This window comes from Hesperophylax consimilis, chromosome 10 (assembly GCF_061612785.1).
Source record: "Hesperophylax consimilis isolate HC1 chromosome 10, BYU_Hcon_1.0, whole genome shotgun sequence".
Taxonomy (NCBI): Eukaryota; Metazoa; Arthropoda; class Insecta; order Trichoptera; family Limnephilidae; genus Hesperophylax; species Hesperophylax consimilis.
Genome location: NC_142845.1, coordinates 10,737,079 through 10,754,430, shown reverse-complemented (window position 1 = coordinate 10,754,430; position 17,352 = coordinate 10,737,079). Strand labels below are relative to the sequence as shown.

At 34.3% G+C, this 17,352-nt stretch overlaps 1 protein-coding gene across 1 annotated transcript in view; it reads left to right on the top strand.

Annotated features, from left to right (window-relative positions):
* The window catches only part of LOC149420269 (uncharacterized), a 59,947-nt gene that overhangs the window by 17,379 nt on the left and 25,216 nt on the right, over positions 1-17,352 (top strand). The gene's annotated exons all lie outside the window — the stretch shown is intronic.

The following is a 17,352-nucleotide window of genomic DNA, read 5'->3' as shown; positions in this document are numbered from 1 at the left end:
CATACAAAAATATTCGTTTTACATGATCATTATTTTCATACTTACGATATCATACAGATATGAGTAGTTGCCATTAGAGAAGAAATAGTATTGTGATACGGTACTAAATAGTCAAAAAATGGCAACACCTTGACCGTAAACATATATCACAACCATGAAAGCATCTGTCAATGTCATTTGCGAGCTGTGTCACGTGCCATTGTGAGTCATTATCTGATTGATGTTTTTGTTTACCCGTTCGTCTTTGAACCGTTATCATAATGATTTTTATAGGTTTACCGTATCTTGCTCTTGATCACCATATTTTGATAGGTACGATATTCGTATAATAAATGAGGTAAAACTACCAAAATGCAGATATCAGATCAGCCCAGATGCCAAAGCGATAGCTTTCACAATCCTGCATCCATTAATTAATTAAAAAGTATGTTACAATATAAAGTTAATACACATAGAAATTCTTTATTCTGCGAGTTAACAGTACGTATGTAGTTCTTGTGTATTATTTAATTAATTAATTAAATTAGTTCTTTATTAATGTTTTAAATATAAAACTGAAAAAATTCAACGTTTTTGCGATGTTAAATAATGTCCGCCATCTTAAACTTTACGAAAATCAGTAATACCAACACACGTCACTCATGGCACCAACTACCGAAATAGAACACTTATCTTTTTTCATCCCGATTATACAATCTGGATGAAAAAAGGTATCGTATAAAATGGGTACCTGTAAGTAAATGCCTCGGCACGTTGTGTCCCTTCTCCTCTATGCAAGCGCGTGTCTGCCAACCTGCGTGTTAAGTGTGTGCAAGCAATACCCTTTCATTGTAATATCTATTATGTTTAAGCAAATAACCTAGATTAATAATAATACGACCAACTCCAGTAAATTACTGGCAGTATTTACAAAACGCTGGCCCCATGCTGACATTTCTTCCAGATAAGGGCGCAAACTAATTGAATTTATATAGAACTTGGTAGAAATGTTTTGCTTACAACTATTAATACTAGTAATTCTGTGAACAGAAATTTCCTCTGAAATCATTAGGTTTGTAAGTAGGTACTTAATTACCTATCTATTTAATTAAACATATGAACGGCCACCAACTTGAAACCGGAACCGCAATGCAACGAACCTATTCACAGATGGATGAAATGCTCAACGTTCGAGTTAAAATAGGACATAAGCATGATAGCCGCTTTAATATTTTTATAAGCAAAAAAGCTTGTATGTAGGATACCTGATATTTTTTGGAATTTTGAATTCTCTAAGGCTCTCTGTCATCTCAGGGGAGTGTGGGGAGGGTATTTTTAATAAGGGACGTAGTTGACTTTCATTTTACAGTTGAACTGTTAATTGCATGAAAACGATCCAATCTTGCGTGAAAATAGTAATCCCATAAAAATGATTTAAGAAAACTATTAAAAAAGAAAAATCAACTCTGCAGGTTTAGCAAGGACGATAGACAAAGCCCTAAAAGTCAGTACGAAATTGACCACATTCGTCATCTTTAGTCAGTTAGCTATATTTGCTAAGTACTTGTTAGCCATAGTATCAGATAAGCTTCGGTTCGCGGTTAATATACAAATTTTTTTAAAAGTGTTTTTCGCGAGTTAAATGACGCTACATTGTTTCAGGATTGCATAAACAAAATTAGTTCACATAACAAGTTGTGAATAGACCTCATTAACTAATTAACTCCCTTTTAGTGCCAAAAAATGCAGACTTCCAATGCATTTATGTCAGCATTTCAATACAATGTTGCTAATTTATTAATATTATTAAGTAATTGCATGACGTTTGACACTATGAAATGTCAATTCATAGATAATACCTTTAGTGTTGCCAGCGTATATCGGTTTCTTATTTGTTGCGTTATCAATATCGTTCTCGCATTAGCTCATCAACAGCGCGACCGTGCTCGGAAAATTGGTACAAAATCATCGGTAGTTACTACATATCGAACCGACATCGTAAAGTTATCGATTTCACTGCGCTAGACCCTCTGAATAAGGAAAATAATAAACATCTTGTAATTATTAGTCATAAACATAATGTTATACAGACATAGATAATAGTAGGAAAAACCAAATCAGGACAACGAGTAACAAGTAAAACAGGATATGTAAAAGCAGGGGTAGTAAATGATGCCAATTTCTTATTAAAAAATAATATATGCATATATTTATGGTTTAGATTTCTGATTTTGAAGTAAGTGGATCCTTATCATGAGTTTTTTTGTGTGCTATAATATATATACCACTTAACTGCTAAGTGGTGAATGGCTCATTTAATAAACGATCCTAAATTGGTGACCCCTCGTGATTATCATAGCGGTAACCGAACTAGACACATAATTAAACAACATTACTTGTTTTCGTGTCTTTAAATAAACTGTAATTTGGCATTTCTATAAAAAGGTAGTTTATCTTTAAAAAAAAACTCATTGCAAATTAAATGTAATGGATCTCGTTGAAGTTTAGGAAACAATTAACATTTTAAGCTTAGTAACAGCGATAGTCGTATAAAAAAATTATATTATCAATATTTTATTGCGTTTAGGAATTGATTAACCTTAAATACCCATTGCTTAACATCGCGTGAAAACACACGATATACGTTCGATTTCAAAACGATTTAACGCGTTCATATTATATCGAGGATTGAAGAACGTAAAACATCCTCAAATCAGAATCAGGTCTAAACTAAAAACTTACCTTTTTAAGCTGTCGTACCCTTAGATTAAATATACCATTCCTAAGAGAAAGTCCAGTTATATTCAATTTTTCAATTAAGTCCTAAATCCTGTATCTAAATTTCGCTACCAAACAATTAGATAATGTTAATTAAGTGTTAATCTCAAGTGACCTACCAGGTAAGTATTGTACTGTATATTTTCTCCATAAATAGTTAAGTAATAACATAGATCACTGTAGAAATGTATTATAAGTTTGTACAGCGCCCTTGAGGTGATTTTGCACAAAAACGGCGCTATACAAGTCATCAAATTATTATTATTATTAAATCAAATACAATAATTAAATTATAAATAATATGCAGTCTGATCAATGCGTGCATCGTTAAATATCTAAAAATGTCATCATTAGTTTGAGGTTAACCCCTCAGCAACGTAAGCAGATATATGCGTTAAAAATACGACAGCAGTCAAGTACAATAAGCGTGTTTACACGTCAACGCGTGTCTCTCCATAGAAATCGTTCTTACTCCGTTATTATTTTAGTTACATCCCTCAAACAAAAACTAAAAGGTCGATTATAGATCAAGCTACACATCACTACCAAGTTGTCTATGGAAATACAAAACAGGAATCTGCTGACAGTCGCATAATTGACACAAAATTTTTATCCGCGCAAAATGTCTGCCGGTAGCGCCGCGCGCTTCACATATTAAATTTTTATAAAATATTTTTATATGAAATGATAAAAAAATGAGGTGATAAAAGTGTTTATTACACATATATACAATAGAATAAATATTTTTGTTTACATAATCTGTGATTTTAGTACCATTTTAACCTAAAAACATGACGTGAGTCATTTTTAACCTATTTTTCATGTTTCCATTCTAAATTTAAATATTTACAAATGTTAATATTTATTTATGATACAACAATTTGAAAGCCTATTTTGTAACCTTTCTAAAACAGTTTTTACTATTCGGCTCCGTTCAGTAATGTTTCATTTATAGAGCTTTGATTGTGAGGCGGTAATAAGACAACGTTTTCGTGAAATTGACATTTCGGTTAAGACATCTTAGCTTCAAGTTCGCGAAATGTCGGAGGGGTTAAACAGTTTAACCTTCATACCGGAACCTAGATTGGTAGTATTGACTGAACTGAATATTTTGCTCCTAATAAATTAATAGTGATACGTTGTGCTGAACCGGAATGGTTTTGCAACAACTGTATAAATTACAAATTCTAAAATTAAAATACTTTTAAAAATTAACCAAAAAAGTTTTTATTTTATTTTTATATTAACTCCACACAGGAGGCCCTGAAGAAAATAATTTCCCTGAGGGCCTATGTCATCTTTGGGGATGCTGTGTGGAGGGTCTTTTTGTGGAGAGGAAGGAGTGAACATGGGTCTTGAAGAGTCCCATGTTGTAGGAGGGAGGAAACACAGAGGCCGGCAGTTCGTTCCACAGCCGAGCTGTTGAACTTAAGAACGAATCGTAGAAGCGACCCGTTCTCATGTGACAAATGTCAACTGTGTACAAATGTTGGGCGCGCGTTTGGCGTGTATCCCGACTACGCACCGGTGCCGAAGGGATCAATGACGCTAGTTCCTCAGAGCATCTTCCATTGTAATACCGATAGAACAAGGACAGCATACCTACCTGACGCCTGTGCTCTAAAGATTGCAGTCCGTTTGTTAAGATTGGAGAATCTATCAAACGGACCGCCCGTTTTTGCACAGAGTAAAGGGTTTTTTTCAGGTATTTAGGGGCTCCGGACCAGAGATGGCTGCCAAATTCGACAGTAGGGCGCACTTGCGATTTGTACAGGGTCAGCAGTTGTGTACTATTAAAGTATCTGCGGGCCCTGTACAGTACGCCCAGCTTCTGAGAGGCCAACTTTACTCTGGGTTCGATGGAGCCCCCGTACCTGAGCTGGTCACTTATAGTTACACCAAGCATATCAATGGAAGGCCTGTTCGGAAGATTGCTTCCGTTGAAGGAGACTAGATTATCATTTGGATCCCTTTTAGACGTAATCAGACAGGATTGTTTTTACCCCAGGAGGAAATACTCTCGAGATAACCGTCCATTCTCTGCTTCAAAGCCCTCCGAGCCGTTGGAGTTTGTGTGCCCTTTGGGGGCTTGTCAAACAAAAAGCTATCATGAACTGTACTGTCATCCGCGTAGCAATGAATCGGTGCACATGTCAAAAGGTCATTGATGTGCAGCAAAAACAAAGTAAAAAAGTATTGCCTAATGAATTTTCCAAAATGATTGGTCAAGTGGTAACGAAAAAATTCTGATGAAAAAAAGATAATCAAAAGCAAATAATAGAGGAAAGATAATGTGGGGGAGAGAGGGGAGAACCACAACGAGATACCATTCATGTAAAGTAATTAAGTTGAGTTATTTAATTAATACACGGGACAAAATGAAAATTGTGAATGTATTGAATCATCTTTAAATTATTGGTAATTGCAGTTAAAAACGGGATTGCAGGCCTCACGAATGAATTAACATGTTTTCTGAAAAACTTTTAGTAAATTACGAATGGTTCCATGCTAACTCAACACAGTGACTGTTCAACACACTTTTGAAAAATGATATAAAGTAAATAAAAACAATGAACATTTTTTTTAACCTAACCGATTTAAGCAAGTTAATAAAGTTTTTGTTTCATCACTTTCCATGACTTTATATAACTTTTTGAAGATGTGATGAAGTATCATTTTGATGATTTACCCGGTCACCATTACAAATATATTATCATGATGCCAAAACACGCGCATGGAAATCCGAATACTTTTGCATTACAACTAAAAAAAATTGTTTCGTCATGATATAAAGGCAAAACATTCTTAAACTGATGTTTTATTAATAAAGCTTATTGATTATAAATATCGTGAGGGCAAAAATCAATTTCTCTCCGTGTATGGGTTAAGTTAAGTAATCAAAATGGGTTAAGTTTATTAATCAATATGGGTTAAGTTAAGTAATCAATATGGGTTAAGGTTATACTTATTTTGAGTGATTTGTTTTAGTGTTTTAACAAGGAGCGCTTCAGATGTTTTCATAATTATATTTTTTGATATGGGTGAATTTTTCAAAAGTGAAACAGCTGTCACAGGTAAAATTAATTTTCGTAGGAGATATCTGTAATAAGGATCCATAGTAAGCATTCAAAAAGACGAAGAATAAGACGGTTTGAAAGGAAGATATTGTGTAAATACGAATGATAGAAGGAGCGCGCTAATATTGAAAAAAAAACGATCATAATTATTGTGAATATATTTAATAAAGCGTGAATTATTTAAAATAGAGCAAAACTCTTTCGACATGTCTTATGTGGAATAATATAGTATAGTAATATAAAATAGTGGCATTCAAAGAAACCCTGTGATTGTTTTGATATCTTTATCAAATTTCATATATTTACTTTTTCAACTCGGCAAATGTAACGAGATTTTCTCCAAAAATAACATTCAAGTGTTCAAGGGAAGTATGTTAAAATTGGGTAGAAATTCGGAATGGGTTGTCTTAAATCGATTTTGATATGTAAATAATATTGATAATTATTTTTAATATGTAGAGACTAAAACAAAAACAAAAAAAAACAAAATATCTTGAGTACCTACATTCCTCAAAACCAGGTCAAAATAAATCGTGTAACACTTTAAACCTGAAACGCCGTAACTACGCCAACAATGTTCTTCGTGTTGTAAATTATCCATAATAAGGAGGCAGACTTCCATTGTAATGCCTATTATAGAGCATTCTAACTGCTGAACAATGTTTAAATTGGAATCTTTCCATGGCGCGTGGTAACCCACAAGGCAAGTGTAAGCACCGCATACTTTACCCAGCACCGAACACATTCTCTGTTCACCGGGTACCCGATACCCCGGCTTCCCGGGCAGCCCATGTTACCCGGGACCATTCCCTGCCTCAAGCTGTTATGGTAACTAACATTCATCTGGTAATACCAATCATTAGTCGTAATGGTCAGTTACGAGAGAATTTGTGCTTAGACCAAATTACATACGAGGTTTAATTATTGCAACACGGATTTGTGGCACTATAATAAGAGTTTATCGCGAAGTGGCCCATAAACCATATTGCGAAAGGTTCTCCCTTTCTAAGGATTCGTATAAAATTTTACTAACGTGAAATAAACGCATCCTATATTATGACCTTTAATAAGGTTTATAAAGAAATGAGTTAATGACTGTTAATTATTGTAGAATTGGTGAATCTGAATAATTAGGTAGACGAATAGAATTTTATCTTAGTTTTTTTTATTTATTTCAGATGATACACATCCACTTCACTTTGATTTTGGTTCAAGATTTTGTTTATGATAGCCCTCTAAGTCTGGGACAGAGGTATGAAATCGTGGACCACGACACAATGGAAGAAATTCTAATTTTTAATTTCTTTGTTAGTTTTTTAATTTTATTTAGGTATTAGAGCCAGGAAAGGGTCTAAAAGGGTCGAGAAGATGCACTTAGTGGCATGAATAGCTAAGAAGTGACTAGAAGAGACTAAAATAGACTAGGAGAGATGAGGAGATTTTGCACAAGAGCAGCGCTGTATAAATCGTCCAAATATTATAATTATTATTATTAAGACTCTCTCCCTGCAGCAGCTGGTCCAGTTTCTTTACCACCTAGGATTCTTGCTGCAGAGTCTCCATCTTCTATCTTCGTCGAACGTCACAGCGGTGCTGCCAAGGTCTGTTATCTATGTGAGGATATTGTGTCAGCGCTTTATTAGCAGCAGACACATACCTGGACGGATGACGAACCTCGTGCTGGCACTATTGGTGGACTCTCTCGCTGCAGCAGCTGGTCCAGTTTTTTCACCACCTAGGATTCTTGCTGCAAAGTGTCCATCTTTTATATTCATGTCGTCTGTTCCTGTTCTTCATTTTACTTAACTTAACTTCACTTTATTTTTGTAATATTTATATTATTTGTAATACCTGCATCATCTCACAAAAGCCACTCTATACAAATTGTCCAATATTATTATTATTATTATTATATTAAAGATCGTTAGATATTGATTCAGATTCAGACGGATTTAAATCGGTCAAAAATTTAAACGGAAGAAATACAAATTTTAAATATTAAATTAAATCATGATGGTGCCTTCTTTATCACTTGGTTCCCATAATCAGTTACAATTTTGAAAATTAACAGTGAATTATTTTACGCATCATTACATTCCGCAGGAATATTTTAGATCACGCACATCATCACAAAAAGCCGAAATTAGTATTGTTGATGATGATTAATTATTTTAAACAAATCATTGAAAAAAAGTACGCGATAAAGATAACCGTAGCTATTATGTTAAACTGTTATCTATAAAATAAAACACGTGAAAAATATTGCACACTTAATTAATAAATAAAGAAAATATTGCAAGACCTGTAAGTAAAATGTTAACTTTACTAATCAAAATAGTTATTACTATTAGTTTGTTATTATGCTCACGAAATCAATTTGTCTCTATTCGGAGCACAACCCGTGGTCGTTAAATTTATATGATTGCAGATTCACATTTTACAGTTTGTACAGTATGGCGTTACACCTGTCCATAATTTGATTATATTTCTGCCCTCTGGCTTCTATAACGTCAATGTAATATGAGCTGTCCAAGACATAATGACCATCATTTGGTGAATTATAGAGTATCTAGCACAAGATGGCCAGTTTAATAGTTACCAGAATTTAAAATACCGAAGTCAGAGTATTCAGTATCTACAGAACTATGGTATTTGCAATAATCTTTTGGTACGAAATTTTGCGGATTTGATTATGTCGCGTCGTCTAGTTATCATTTAAAGTAGGTATAAGTACGCAGATTCTTCTACGCTCTAAAAATTCATGCTTAATGACGTCAATTGTTTTGTATAACGATTTTACAAACATTGAATCGAGTATTATGTAATCGGTATCAAAATACGTTTTTTAGAACAAATATTACCAACACATGGTATTTTATGGAAAGGGCAAAAAATCCAAAATGTAACACTACAGGAGATGCTGTTTTGTAAATCTCTTGAGTTGTCAATCAACATTTAAAAATTAGAAGTTCTGCGAACGGTAGCCCTCGGGCTCATAAATTATGTTTCTAATTTTCCCCTATTCAATAAATCATAACCACAAATTCCTATGAAATCATACAAATTGTAAGTGAGCACATAAACACTTAGTATTTAATTAATAAATACGACGATTTAAAGATCGGTTGCTTTTGAAAAAATAATATTACTGAACGATTAAAACGGCCAACATCTTTAGCCGGAACCGGAACGTAACGAAAAAAATTGTAGAAAGACGAAATGCAAAACGTTCGAGTAGTCAGAGTGAAAACAGGACTAAATTAATTACAGATTCATGCCGTGTGCATAAAGTCAAAAGGACTGATTTGATGACATTATGAAGTATTTAAAAAAAATTCTGAATAATTTTCAGCCTCGCTTTAAGCTGTGTACAAAATACAAGTTGGTGTAATATTTTTCAGTCTCGCTTTATGACAACATTGTGTACAAAATGCAAGTTGGTGTTATAAATTTGCAATCTAAGCCCCGGCATTCCCAATTTCTGCCGATTTACAGTAAGTTTCTCTTTAACTTTGTTGTGTAAGTATCTGCGGGCCCTGTACAGTACGCCCAGCTTCTGAGAGGCGAACTTTACTTTGGCTTCGATGGAGCCCCCGTACCTGAGTTGGTCACTTATAGTTACACCAAGAATATCAATGGAAGGCCTGTTCGGAAGATTGCTTCCGTTGAAGGAGACTAGATTATCATTTGGATCCCTTTTAGACGTAATCAGACAGTCTTTGAAACATTAAATTCGATGAGATTATTTTTACCCCAGGAGGAAATACTCTCGAGATAACCGTCCATTCTTTGCTTCAAAGCCCTCCGAGCCGTTGGAGTTTGTGTGCCCTTTGGGGGCTTGTCAAACAAAAAACTATCATGAACTGTACTGTCATCCGCGTAACAATGAATCGGTGCACATGTCAAAAGGTCATTGATGTGCAACAAAAACAAAGTCGGAGACAGAACCGATCCCTGTGGGACGCCAGCATTTATGGAGTGTGAGGAAGAGGTGAAACCGTCAGCAACCGCCTGAATCGACCTATCCCTTAAAAAGTCAGCAATCCACGTACACAGGGATGCGGGAAGTCCGTAAGAAGGCAATTTGTTGACAAGTCCTCGGTGCCAGACCCGGTCAAAGGCCTTGGATATGTTTAGTGCGACCGTTTGGGTCTCACCGTGACGTTCCAGGCACTGCTCCCAAACATGCGTCACATACGCGAGAAGATCACCGCACGAGCGGTTTCGCCGGAACCCGTATTGACGGTCGTTGATAATTTTGTTCTTCTCGAGGTATGTGAGCAGTTTGTCGTTGATCACACGTTCCGTCACTTTGGACAGAACTGATGTGATTGCTATGGGGCAGTAGTTGGCCGGGTTGGAGCGGTCACCTTTCTTGGGAATAGGGTGAATGAATGCTTTTTTCCAACGAGAGGGTACAGTGCCACACTTCAGGGACATTTTGAAGAGCTTTGTCAAAACTGGAACTATTTCCGCAGCACACCTCTGCAATACCAGGGCAGGTATTCCATCAGGTCCACTAGCTTTGTTAACATCGAGCCCCCGTATGACGTGGAGTACATCCCGATGCCGGATCCTCAGCTTTTTCATATAGAAGCCGCAGTGAGGAACCGACGGCGGAACAGCACCTCCGTCCTCGAGGGTCGAGTTACCCGCATAATTTTCGGATAATTGAGAAGTTATAGTTATTGGTCTGTAGTTGTCTGTTTTGAATTGAGATCCGGATTTATGTATTGGAATGATGTGAGAGAGTTTGAAATCATTGGGGTAAATGCTATGTCTGATGCAGTTGTTGAAAATACTCGTATGATGTATTGGAATGATTATATGCTTTTTAATTGATTTAATTGTGGTATTGCTAATGTTATCTGGGCCATTTGCACACTTCTCTTTAAGGTTGTCAATTTGTTTTGAGATTTCAAGTTTTGTTATTTTTTTTAATGTAGATAGTTCATATGTAGTGACATTAGAATATGAAAGGCCGGGAGGAATTTGATTCGAGTGAATGCTAAGACTGGGATTATCATCTATAAGTGTTGAGGCGATGTTTGTAAAGAAGTGATTGAAATTGTTTGCAATGCTCTCAGCGTCTTCGATGGTTGTGTTATTGTCAGTAATGATTTTTTGAGGAATTTTATGAACTTTTTCGTTCCTGTTTGAGATTTCGTTTATGACGTACCATGTTTTTTTGGAGTCGTTGTGAGCATTATGTTGTTGTGTAGAGTAGTATTGTTGTTTTTGTTTTTTTATGATTGAGTTTAGGTAGTTTCTAAATAAAATGTATTCGTTTCGTTTGGTGTGGTTCTGTGCTTCGTTTTTGGATATGCAATATTTTTCGTGATTTTTATAGATCTTAAAAAGTTTGTTTCTGTGTTGTATTGAGATTATTAGTCCGCGCGTAATCCACGGTTTTATGTGTTTGTGCTTACTTTTTGGCGGTGCTATTGTTTTTTGACGTTTTTTAATATAATTTTGAAGTATTTCATAGAAGGTATTTTAAAGCTAAATTCGTATTTACATTTCTCCCTTTTAAACCATCTTTAACGCTTACTACGGGGCCTCAAGACAAAATTGTGTACAAAATACAAGTTTGTATAATAATTTGCAGTCTTGCTTTAAGACAACACTGTATACAAAATGCAAGTTGGATTAATTAATTTTAATGTTGACCTTTATTTTTTGTTTACTTATTAACATATGATATATATTTTTAATGAAGAGTACCCTACTGTTTTTTTTTCATCGTTGGCAACTTATTCTACGGATGTCATGATATGTTCTTCATATATTCTGGGTTACGCTATATTTTTCATATGATTTCTGCACAACAAGAACTTTTAGACATTTGCTGACTACTCTAACTTGTAACAGAACTTGAAGCATGACAACACTTACATCAAACAATGTTTATTCAAATATACATCCGGCTTTGTCACACAAAACAAAGAACAATCTATTATCTTCTTAGTAAATTTGTAAGACGCGCCTTTGTATACAAATTACACACATCTCGTATTCAAATACAGCGTTTAAGTTGTACAACAACATGTCATCTTCCTGCTCACAGCCTCTTGTTGAGATCGGGTGATTATATGTTACAGAGAATATCTACCTCCCCTCACTGGTTCCACTGTGATTAAATATAATATACAGGGTGTATCGGCACGTGTCCGACAAACTTTAACCAGCTATTCCTTAGCACATTTGGAGTAAAAAATGTTATGGGCACTTTGCTGTCCGGTAACATTTTTTTTTAATAAAAAATTTATTATTCCTATTTTCACCACATGTCACCAATATTTTATCCTTTGTCAAAGTTTGAAAACCCGTCTGGCAATATTTTGTTCGAGTTTCGTTGAATAATGTACGTACGTACCTACGTTGGCGCGCTTTTACAATCACAACGAAATGGCACGGCACCATTCGTCTCATTTTTAACTATTATTATTTAGTGTAACAGCTGTTGAACACGAGAAACAGTGCAAATGACAGTGACGGAGTGTGGATTTTTATTAATTTTTTGTTTTCAATAAAAAAAAATGTTACCAGACAGCAAAGCGCCCATAACATTTTTTACTCCAAATGTGCTAAGGAATAGCTGGTTAAAGTTTGTCGGGTTAGTGCCGATACACCCTGTATATAGATTTACATGATTAGGTTTAAGTGTGCATTGCAGATATGGGCTTTTTATGCGCTTGAAGATAAAATCTAATCATGAAGCAGCAATTTTGCCTGTTTATTCTGAATCAGTAGAATCTTCCAAACGGTCATAATATTTTTCTATCTAGGTCATTGCAACTATTTTTTAGCTCGAAACGACATAACGTTCTTGAGTTATGGACCTTTAAAAAATCCATTCAATTTAACTGTAGTAAAATAATGTAAATATGTGAGAAATAGTTAAGATGCTGGCAATTTCTCCAGTTAAGGCGAAGCGCTATGTAGTAATGCAAAATCATGTGTGTTTGGTTTGAAAATTTGACCTCTCTTTTAAATTTCAATATCTCATACTTACGAACCTAACGAAACAAACGTATAATGTGGCAAATTAAGTTTTTTAGAAAATGATCGTAAAACATTGAAATATTTGTGCCTGAACCTCGTAAATTAATTACCCTTTTCGCCGACGTTTTTGCTTCGCGTAATAGAGGCGGCTCGTGTTAAGCGGGAATTGAAATCTTATTGCCATCTACATAAGGAGTGTTATTGTTAACGGCTTGATTTAAAATGCTTTACATTAAAATTTTGGTTTTTACAGTAAAAAAGGCAATATAAATTATTTTAAAGAAGACGGAAAAATTTGAAACCAATTATATAAATACAAGGTTTTCCAATAAGAGGTGTTATTTTGATATTCAATCATAAAAGATCAATGGTTTCGTTGCTTGCTTGGCACGCAACGCCGTCTTGTTGAAAGTAAACGTTGTCCAGATCAATACCATCCAATTCCGGCAATAAAAAATCACTAATCATCTCTCGATAGCGCAATCCATTCACCGTAACTGTAACTCCAGCCTCATTTTCGAAACAGTAAGGTCCAATGACTCCGCCGGACCATAAACCGCAGTCACACATTGAAGATTTTTCAACAATAACTCTTGGGTTTTCCGAACCCCAGATGTGACAATTTTGCTTGTTGACGAAGCCACCGAGGTGGAAATGGGCCTCATCACTCAAGATGATTTGCATTTGATTCACTCAAGTGAAATTTAATAATTTTAATGCGTTGTTGAAGCGTGTATCGTTCCATTTTTATTAATGGCGTAGTTTTTACTTGTCAAATGACAAAAAATGACAGCTTCAAAACATACAGTAACATCTACCGAAATAGCGGGCTATTTAATATAACACCTCTTATTGGAAAACCCTGTATATTGAGACAGTGATGACTTACGTTGCTTCGGCTATACTCTTCTTAAAAGTAATGTACTAATAAATGAACTAGCTAAATAAAATTAAAAACTTTTTGTAAAGAAGTTTTGAGGATAGTCAAGAGTTAAAACAATTTATAAATACACCCACCATCTTTTTTAGAATGATGAACAGTGAAATTTATCTAACTGAATTAATTTAATGCATCGGTGATGGAAGTAATTGTATGCACCGATAAAATATTAGTCCCATTACCACCATCGCGAGACTTATCCGCTAAGCCCCTCCGTGGCTTACAATACTTCATCAAATCCTAAGTAGACGGTGGATGCACTGCGGCATTTTTATACCTGCAAGTCTTACGTATTACAGCGAGCTGGTTCGGAACGAGATTAGCAATACGTAATCGTTAATAGTTCGTGGACATTAATCATCGGCCGTATCGGACATCTTGATTGTAACTTTATAACTTCAACCGTCTGTTCTCTGCGCTCCTGATGAATGAGACACGATAATCGCCGATTGAAAAATTTATCGACAGTCGCTGATTGGATTGAAATGAATCGACAACTGAAAAAATGCTATGTGATTTTACCAAAGTTTACAATGTTATTAAAGATATAAAGATATCGACTGTCATGTGGTAAAACGTGTCAAGCCGCAAAATGAAAATTTTATGGAAGCTTGAATATTTAATTTAATTGGAATAACCTAGCAAAGTTATACATCATTGAATACGAAGAAAACACAAATAAAAAATACCGAAACATGGAAATAAGAAAAAATTAAAAGTACATAATATTTTTAATTCTGAATTTGAAAATGAGATCGACAAAAATGACGTAAAATAGTTAACTTGGTATTAAGAGGCAGCTACAAGCCAAAAATGTGTATAATCTTGGTATACCTTATATTGTAGGTAATAGGCATTAAAATCGCTTGACAAACGGAGACTATAAACGTTCAATTTCAAGCACAAAACTGGTTTTTATTTATTTTGTAAATAATTTTATAAGAAAGCAAAAAAGTTAATCAAGTGAAACTGTTAAAGATAATCTTAGCTGTAATACTGTATTTTTTAAAGTTGTTTCCTTTATGCGTTCATACATTTATATTGAAAAAATATATTGTTAGTAGTTTACATTTATATTTTTTATTGAGTAAACCATCAATTTATCTGAATCATATTTTTTGGTATTCATAATGTACACCAATTCGTTATAAAAATTAATCAAAATATCGATTTGGTATTAAGCTTTGCCTTAAGAGGTGTTGTGTACCGAATGATTAGTACTTGCTTTCTTCGAATAAGAACTTAGGGTAATAGAACAAAACAAGTGAAAAGGCAATTTAGGTAGGAACTGGATTGTTAGGATAACTATAAGAGCGTTTTAATATTAAATGAGGCGTTAAATCTTCAAATATGTTTTTTTTTAATAAAAAAATGTTGACCATTTAATTAAAGTAAAATATTCAAATGAATTTAATTACCACGAGTGAAGCCGGATGGTAAAACTATGTTTTAACTAATTAAATGACACAAAATCAACAGTAAATATTCACAATATACTTGACCAATCTAATACCCTAAATCACAGCACACTATTTGTATTCCACCAAAATATTTAATTTCTGTGAAATACATCCACCGCTTTGGTGTTCAGTGAAGTTAACCTGTTCATAAAAGCTCATCAGATATGTATCTTATAATTAAATGAATTACCTGACTATTATGAAACACGTTACGAATGATATATCGGTATTGCTACAATCTGCACATATTAATATGGGATTTGTGATAATTAATCGATATATCAAATTTTATTCCTCGATTATCGTGAATCAAACTGCCTTGATTGCTCTGGTATTTTTTTCAGATCAAACTAAATTAGTTTTATACTTGAGAGGATATTAATATGCAAATGAGACAAACCAGAAAGAACATAAAGACAACGTGTAAGATGTTATCCCTACGAAGTTTATTTAGTTTTTTTTTGTTTTTGCCGACAGATGCGCATTTTTTGTAGGTTGTGAAAGAGGGATTCTTGAACTTAAGTAGGCTGCTTCTATCTGCAAGTTTATTATGCCTCATGCTTGCCGTAGTGCCCGTAGTACCAGCCCAGAATTGAAACACTCATTGATAAAATAATTCATTATATATTTCGTCACAGGCAGAGATGAAGGTGACGTCAGATGAGAGATTTTTTGAGAAATGTGTGGGATTTTCTCTTTTAAATAATATCTCCTCACTGACGTAAAATACATCGTCATAATATTATTATGAAAGGATTTTTCCTTTTGAATATCTCTTCACTGACATAAAATTCGTCAATGTAATAATTTTATGGAAATAATCATCAAACGTTTATGTAAACGACATGATCCTATTCCATTTGTAATCAACTAATCTTCTGAAATTAAATATCTCGGTGTGATCATTGATCAAAACTTGAAGTTGAACAGCCACATTACAAAACTAGCAAAGAGAATAAGGACGTGAAATAAATATTTTTTTGTCAGGTTAAAAAATATTTTAAATGCGAAAACACTCAAAAATGTGTTCTATGCCCTTGTTCACCCTTTTTATATACGGAATTATAGGTTTGGAAGAATCATACAAAAACAATCTCAACTAAGTAAAAGTTTCGCAAAGAATCATCGTAAAAATAATACTTTAAAACAATTCTATCTGTTTCCAGTATCAAATCTCAATGTTATATTTCAGCAAATTTCAATTGTTCAAGTTTCAAAATATCGACAGCTAACTGACACCTTTAAGCTACCTGACAGCTAACTGGAGCCGGTACCTACCGCGATTTTCTTCTAAGTGGCTAGGTATATTTTTAAATTTTCAAGGAACCTCAGAACGCGTGATTCTTTACAAAAATCAAATATTTAACACGTAATTATGGATAATTTTTATTGTAATGTTTATTACATTACAATAAAAATTATAAATCCAATCGATTATAACTTTAAAAACATATTTTCTTCGATATTATCCAGAAGTTACATGAGCAGAAGAAATCTCGTATTACATGAGGCGATCCAAAAAATAGTACATTTCCTATCGGTATTACGGCAAAAAAAAATTTGAATATGTTTTTTGTAGGAAAGTTTCCTTGTCAAAACTTTTTCTGGTGATCCTGCCGCTTGGAAATATAACTACGGCGGAATTTCTTCGGTAAATTATGATAGATTCCAGTTTTGGTCGCCGTGGGGTGGCAGGTAAATTTTGTAACAGTATTTTAGTATGAAATGGGGTCTTACATTTTTGGGTCCGGTCGCCTGCAAACCGAAATGAACCTTACGGTCGGTTAAAATTGAGTGGCAGAGTGGTCGTTTTTTACCTGCAGACCCCCGATTTATTTTTTTTTGCGCGAAAGCTATGCGGAATTTACCCGAAACATACGATTTGAATTTGACCAATCAGAGGGCCGAAAACGTCGAGACGATAGCATAATAATATTATCAGATAGGAATCATCAAATGGTTTTCCCTTTAAAATATCTCCTCACTGACGTAAAATACGTATATGTATATAATATACTAAAAAGGAAATTATCAAGTAGTTTGCAAAACGTCACGACTGATGGGTTTACATGGGAAAAACCGATGGCTCTGTTATATTTTTTAATTGGCGCCT